Source organism: Pogoniulus pusillus, chromosome 34, assembly GCF_015220805.1.
Source record: "Pogoniulus pusillus isolate bPogPus1 chromosome 34, bPogPus1.pri, whole genome shotgun sequence".
Lineage (NCBI taxonomy): Eukaryota > Metazoa > Chordata > Aves > Piciformes > Lybiidae > Pogoniulus > Pogoniulus pusillus.
The window spans coordinates 11,227,016-11,234,708 of record NC_087297.1 but is presented as its reverse complement, the minus strand read 5'-3'; positions in this window follow the sequence as shown (position 1 = coordinate 11,234,708).

Sequence of the window (7,693 nt, the reverse complement as noted above, 5' to 3'; positions counted from 1 at the left end):
GCTTTGGGGGAAATGTTTCAGAAGCTTCTAGCCAGACATACATACATATGTCTAAACCTGCTGCTTTGGGGCTTTATCCAGGTGGAAACTGATAATGATTCTGGCATTCAGCAAGGCAGCCTGTGGGTTGAGGACATGGGATGGGGCTTTCCCATCATTTTTTATTCCCACACATTGCAGTTTTTTCCCCATCTCTAATTTGCAAGCTGATGTGCTCCTAACTGTACTGAGATTGCTGTGGTTTGTTCCAATTTGTGCTTGACCTGAAGTATGAAGCTGGGGCCTCCTGGTTTTCTCTTGTCAAACCCACCAGGACTCTGCCAGGGACTGTCAGCATGGGTTCCAGCTGCATGGCTAAAGCAATGAGTGAGGTCACCAAGGACTCTCTAGTTGATTGGCCAGGGCTGGGTGCTAGGTTGGACTGGATGAGCTTGGAGGTCTCTTCCAATCTGCTTGATTCTATGACTCTAGTGAGTGCTTTGAGATGTGCCTGATTCTGCAGCCTGCATTTGAATCTCTGAGACATGTCAGCTACTCAGCTGGGATGCTCCTTCCCCCTAGCAAAGATGCTGAGCAGAACCTCCACAGGTAAGGCTTGATTTCTCAGGAGCCAGTGTCTCCAAAATGGGCAGATGGCAACGTTACCTAAGTAACATTCCAGTGATGCTAAATTTGCAAGGTGCCCAGGGCAAGGGACATGCAGAGAGACATCTGTGATAGTCCATCAATAGAGTTCCCAGCAACAGCAGAAGAGGCAAAACAGTCTTTCCTCTTACTGATCACAGCTTGCCAGCCAGCCTCCATGTAATTGATGTTCTAGATGCAGGCTGGAGAGCTGGGCAGAGGGGAACCTAGTGTTCAGCAAGGACAAGGGCCCTGCCACTGGGTAGGAATAACCTCCTGCACCAGGACAGGTGAGAGGTGGCCTGCTGGAGAGCAGCTCTGCGGAGAAGAACCTGGGCATGCTGCTGGACAGACTCACCCTGAGCCAGCAGTGTGGTTTTGTGGCCAAGAAGGCAAATAGTGTCTTGGGGGCATGAAGAAGTGTAGCCAGCAGGTCAGTGCAGGTTCTCCTTCCACACTGCTCTGTCCTAGTGAGGCCACACCTAGAGTACTGGTTCCAGTTCAAGAGGGACAAGGAGCTACTGCAGAGAGCCCAGCAGAGGCTACAATGACGATGAGGGGAGTGGAGCACATCCCTGAAGAGGAAAGGCTGAGAGTCCTGGGGCTGTGTAACCTGGAGAGGGGAATTTACCAAGGCCTGTCAACCTTATCCAGAGGGTGGGTGTCAAGAGGATGGGGCAAAACCTTTTGGTGGTGTCCAGTGACTGGCCAAAGGAGATTCCAACATGAATATAAGGAAAAACTCTTTACTTTGAAGGTGCCAGATCCCTGGAGCAGGCTGCCCAGACAGGTCGTGGAGCTCCCTCTCTGTAGAGATTCCAAACCCACCTGGACATTGTGATCAGCCTGGGCAGCCTGTGCTCTGGTGCCCCTGCTTTAGCAGGAGGGGTTGGACTGCACGGTCTCCAACCCCAACTATGTGGGGATTCTGCGATCAGTCTGCCCTGAAGCGTGAACATCTGGGATGTTCCAACACTCCAAAGCATAAACCAATCCATTCCACTTCTCTGGCAGGCAGTTTTCAAAGCCACTGAACTTATGCAGACATTTGAAGTCCATCCCATTCTTGGCAGTAACAGTAAATGTTCTCCAGTACAGCAGAGTGTCCTCACTGCACAACGCTCTTTGCCGCAGCTTTAATGCTGCTGCTACTACAACCAGTGGATGAAATCATCTGCACAGGTCCCCCCTTCCCTCAGGTTTGTTTTCTGATCTGACCTCTGGTTATTCCACCCAGATTTATTTCTGTAACTGGATTTCTCCAGCCATTCCATTGCCCATCAAAGAGAGCTTTTACACACCCCATTAACAACAGAGGGGTAGTTATGCTCTGGGAGGGAGGACATAAATTTATTGAACTATGGTAACAAAAAAGCCATTCAGTTCACCTCTTCAGTCTTTTTAGCATCTGTCTTTACTGAAGTTCCATTAATTCACTGCCTGTGAGCCTTTTATTTTCCCTAATCCTTCTGCTGGCTGTGAAGGGGTTTAGCATCCCCCACCACACTGGATTGTTAATGCACCATCTTTTCACTGGTTTCAACCCCCCTCACCTACCAGATGCTTCAGAGGATAGCTCCACCGAGGGATTCTATTAGTACTGACTGTTGCCCACATCAGATGTTGAATGTGCACTGTCAGATCTAATCCTGTGTTTGCCTGAAGGAGATCCATTACTGCCTCTGCTTGCACTGCCAAGAGCCAGCTTAGCAAGGCTCCTCACTTGGCAGATTATCGAATCTTTTTGATGAACTGTAAGCTTTTAATTATGAAGAAGCTTGTTGAGTTAGGAATGGTACAAGATAAAGGCTTTTCAGCCAGGGATTTGGACTCTGACTTGCTCCAGCATCTCTTGCCTGCCCTGTGGAGCAAGTCTGAGTAGACGACGAAGGGGAGCATCAATAATTGCTTGTGTGATGCACACACATGCACACATACACACATAGAGAGAGCCCTGAAGCACCAACTAAACCAGTTTGGGCTTGGGCAATGCAGTGGGACAAATTTACACATGCACACTCGCTTTAAACACTTCCTGGACAAACTCACCCCTGTTGAGCTCCAGCTCCAGCATGTTAAAGTGCTTGCCAAGATTGCATGTAGCCCTCTGGTGATTGTGTTGATGGATGATAGCTTTCCACAGTGAGAAGAGATCGAGTGCCTAGGGCTGATTCTTTCATGTGTTAGCTTTTTCTTTCCTGTCCATGAAGTTGTGTTCGAGTGGCAGTATCTTAGCAACAGCAGACAGTCTGATTCAAGCAAGTTCACTGTTCCCTCCCTGAGAAATTAATACAATGATGACATTCCAGTTTAATCTTCTACTCCATTGCCTTTTGGGGTATAGACCAATTTATTTAGTGCTGCACACTACAAAGCAACAGCTCCAGGAGCAATCAGCCCAGAAAGGGTCTGAATAATGTTGCTGTGACAGGGTAAGTAATCATTAAATCAGAAAGGTAGCACCAGTACCATATAGCTCTTTGGCAGACTGCTAGGTTTGCAATCTAAGTGTTCTAGTCTCCTAAAATTAGGGACCAACGATAACAAGGTAACCTGCAACTGGATGAAATCATAGAATCATAGAATCAAGCAGGTTGGAAGAGACCTCCAAGATCATCCAGGCCAACCTAGCACTCAGCCCTGGCCGATCAACCAGACCATGGCACTAAGTGCTCCATCCAGGCTTGGCTTCAACACCTCCAGGGACTGCAACTCCACCACCTCCCTGGGCAGCCCATTCCAATGCCAATCACTCTCTCTGACAACAACTTCCTCCTAATATCCAGCCTAGACCTGCCCTGGCACAGCTTGAGACTGTGTCCCCTTGTTCTTAGGAAGTAAGTAGTTTTTCTTAGGCAGTTTAAAGAAGAATGTGTTGTTAGCCAAATAATTCCCAGGTGAATCTTCAGGTTATAACTAAGAATCTTGAGGCTGTGTCCCCTTGTTCTGTTGCTGGTTGTCTGGCAGCAGAAGACCCCAACCCTCTCTGGCTACAGCCTCCCTTCAGGTAGTTGTAGACAGCAATGAGGTCACCCCTGAGCCTCCAGACTAAACATTGTATGATTCTATGATGCTGTGATTCTATGATGCTATGATTCTATGATGTTGTGATTCTATGATTAGGGACCAACAATAACAAGGTAACCTGCAACTGGATGAAATACAGCCCAATATCCTAAAGTGCACCTGCATGAAATTAAAAGCTCTTGGAAATGATCTATTACTTAGACTACAGTGGAAGAGAAATGATCTCTGTGGGAGATTATACCTGTACAGCAGTAGGACTGCAGCCACATTTGGCAAAGGACCATTTGAACTGTCTGGAAGACAGCACTCAGATATGCATCTGCACATGTTTTGTGCTTAAGCAAAAGTTAGAAACCAAGGATAAGGCTCTACCTCCTTCTGACACTGTTGGCTCATCCTTTAGGGCTATCTCCTGCTGCGTGGAAAGGCTCTGCTGAAGTTAAACACATAACCTATTTCAACTGCTTGTTCCTAGCTGTCAGTCTAAATGTTTAGCATTAGAAAACAGGTGAGAGTCGAGTGGCAGAGCTAGAAAAGTTTGTGTTTAAGACTCTGATTTGAAAGAAGGGAGTTTTTTTCCCCTTCTCTTTGTCATCAGTATCCACAAGTTGAAGGTTATGCTGCAAGGCAGGCATCAAGAGCCCAGTTTTGCAACCTCCATTTACCAGAGCAGTCCTGGAGAAGAAAGCCGAGAGATGACTTAGTCCAACCCCTCTGCTAAAGCAGCCTCAGCCAGAGCAGGTTGCCCAGGATTGCATCCAGGCAAGTTCTGAATATCTCCAGAGTAGGGGACTCTGAATTAAGTAATAAAGTTAATAAAGTCTGAATATTAATTAAAAAAGAACTCATTCCCTAAATTCTGTTATGTTGCTCCTGATAAAACCTTCCTAGGTGAAATTTGCTGGGAATCTTTGGGCTGGTGTCCCCTTCTCCACAGAGGAGCACCCACAAGCTGGATGCACCTGCCACGGGGGTGTTTCTCACCACCACTATCCTGCAACCAGATGTTCATTTTGAAGGCTGAGGCCAGGAGTGCTGAACTAGCCTAAATTTCAGGACTACCTTCTTCAAACTGGTTGACCGTGGGGAAGACCTGTGTTTTATTGCTTCCTTTTGAGATAACCACCCTCAGATGTTCAAAGGCTACAGGCACTTTTATTAAGGGTGTTCACACTCCTTTGCAAAGCTCTTTTGGAGCTGCAATAGGAAGCGCAGGAGGCAGTTTCACAACACAGGGCTTTGGAGCCAACACTTTGGAGCCATGAAGAGTTCTTGACCCTCAGTCTCAGCCCATGACATCCAAATCCTCAGGACATAGGAACTTCAATCAGGAAAATACCAGTTTTGCCCTCCAAAGCAGCAGTGTAAGACTCAATCTCTGTGTCATGCTCTTGCTGTTTGTTTTGTTGGGTTAGTTTCCAGGTGGATGAGCTCCCTGGCCCAGCTCCCTGCATGGCTTCACTTACACTGCTGGCACAGAGGTGGTGGAAACACACTGTGGGGGACAGCTTGTTGCAGGGAGTGCAGGCAAGTTTGGGCTTGCACCAGCTGGAGGAGTTCAAGGGGGCAACATGATACTGGGACATAAAATTGCTTTAACTCTGTTTCAGTTCACTGCCCCAGCTTGCAGGAGAGTTCCATGAATAGCTGTGCTGGTACAGCCTGGGCAAGAAGAATGTGGGGCCAGAAATGAGCAGTCGTGGGTGGAAACTGAAGAAGCATAAACCCCCTTCAGCTGATTGCCATCAAACTACCGAGAAACTGATAGCATTCAGTGTCATTTCTGAGGCTTTCTGCAGTGCTGGAAGTAAGAAACTATTTTATCTTGGGTTAGGTGGACAGGAAATCTGTGAATAAATATGACAGCTCTGAGAGGTGCCTCCGTAAAGCAGTGTGGTGCTAAAATGAAGTTCTGCTTAGCTGAGAGGATTTTACCACCACAGCCCTTTCTGGAAGAGTGTTAAAATCCGTCAGCAATTAAACCTCTCAGGCAATATATAATAGGCTTTGAAAGGAGCCTCTCCACCAAGCTGTGAAATACGCTGTTTCACTGCCTTGTGCTTATGCAGCCATCTCTGCCTTTATAAACTGGATGAGTATTTCACTCCAGTGGATATTTCCCACTCATACCTGAAGGCTGCCTCAAATTTGAGAGCAATTTTACTCACTTTATAGACTTGAAGATGTTTCCATTTAAGACCAGAACTGATGAGCAGGTCATTCAATATCATCTCTTTATCTTGGACCTCTAAACTTTCCTTCATGCTAAGCTAACCGATTTATTGATGGAAGTGCAGGTTGTGCTTGACAGCTACCAAGAAATCCCTTAATGCTCCTGCAGTTCAGCGTCTCCTCATTTTATCCTCATCATAGCAGCTTCCTGACTGTCACCAGCAGATTCTTCTGCTTTTCCAGATCTTTTTGCAACACTCTCTAACTGCTCTGCACGGCTTCAGTGCATTTCTCCTGTGCTGGAGGGCTGGGCATTCCCTAAGCTGAAATGCCAGCGTGCTGTGGTTCAGATTCTCCACAGCCTTGGAGCTCAGTTACCAGTGGAATCACATTTAACTCCCAAGCTGTTTGCAATCCAAACAAAAGGATTTCTTTGTACAGCATCCAAAACTGACAAAGTTGCAAGTGCTTAAGCTTTCTACACCAAGATCAAATACAACAACAAGCAAAAGAAGTATCTCCCTCCTCGTACTTCCTTTGGTCTTCTGCATACCACCCAGCTTAGGCTCTGTCTGCAGAACCTCTTTTCATGTATCACATAAAGCTTTTACAGATAAGCTCACTCTTCTAATCCTCTAAGGGCTCCACACAAATTCAGCCTTTTCCCTTCTGAACTTCTTCATTTCTTACTTATTCAGAAGATATTTCTACGCTTGACTTCTTAAAAGACTTTTTCATTTCCTTGGAGATATATTTCTTTTAAGACATTTTCTTTTTGGCATAACAGCTGCTGAAGTCTCTTCCTTATTGACCTATTAACAAATCTGTGACTCGATCAGGCAGTAAAATTCTGCCTTTTCCCATTGCCCTAAACCAGGTGTGACTGTACCTACAAAGTGGCACAAGGCACAATAAAACATCTGCAGTCAGAGGAGTGCTGATTTATGAACGTTGTGTCAGTCCAAATTTGTGCCAAACATTCTGGCAAACCTCTTTTGTATCAGGTGAAGCAGCAGATGCCTGCAGCAGAACCCCCCAGACCACCCGCAGGTCCTTTCAGGACCCTTCTCATTCCTTTCCCACTCCTTGACTCTCACAGCACCTGGCTGCAGCTGCTCCTCTGCAAATGCAGGCTTGGACTATGTTCTGTCTTCCCAGAGGCTCATCAGTGCCAGCTTGCTTTCTCTGCCATACTTTGCATGCCACTATGCATCTGTCTTTCACCTTGGATGCCCTCTCTTGGAGCGGGCTCCTCTGCTTCCCTTTAGGCCTTTCCCTGAATCGCAGGTATTGTGTTTAATAGTCTTGGCATTGCCACTAAGCCAGAACCAAGCCCTAGCACAGAGCCAAACCTGCCATAAGCAGCATTCCCTGGATGCAGGTCAGTGCACTGAGATGCTCATGGGAGCAAGCAGGCAGGAGGGTGAAGCAGTGTCTCCTGGGGAGCAGGCAGCAAGGAGTTTTGCTGCATTGCTGCTGGCTGAAATCTCAGGCTCAGCACTAAGCAGACCTGGAGCAGCACAGTAGACAGGCTCCAAACAGCACATACAGGGGAATGTGAATGCCATGACAGCTCTAGTTCTGGAAGAGGGGCCTCCTGAAAGCTGCAGGAGCTCGAGCTTATCCTGGTGAGGAGTAGAGATGTAATTCCTACAGGCACCAGAGGTTATGGTCCCTTCCCACATATGGATTTGGATCCATTTCTTCTCCACTAAGGAAAAAGAAGCACCCATAGCTAATGAGTCCACTGCTATATGGAAGAAAACTGAGAAAAGCTGGTCTACAGCTACCTGAGGACTCTTCAGTTCCTACAGGACCTTAAGACTGACCCAGGATTAAGATCAGATAAGAAATACACTCTGTGAGACCT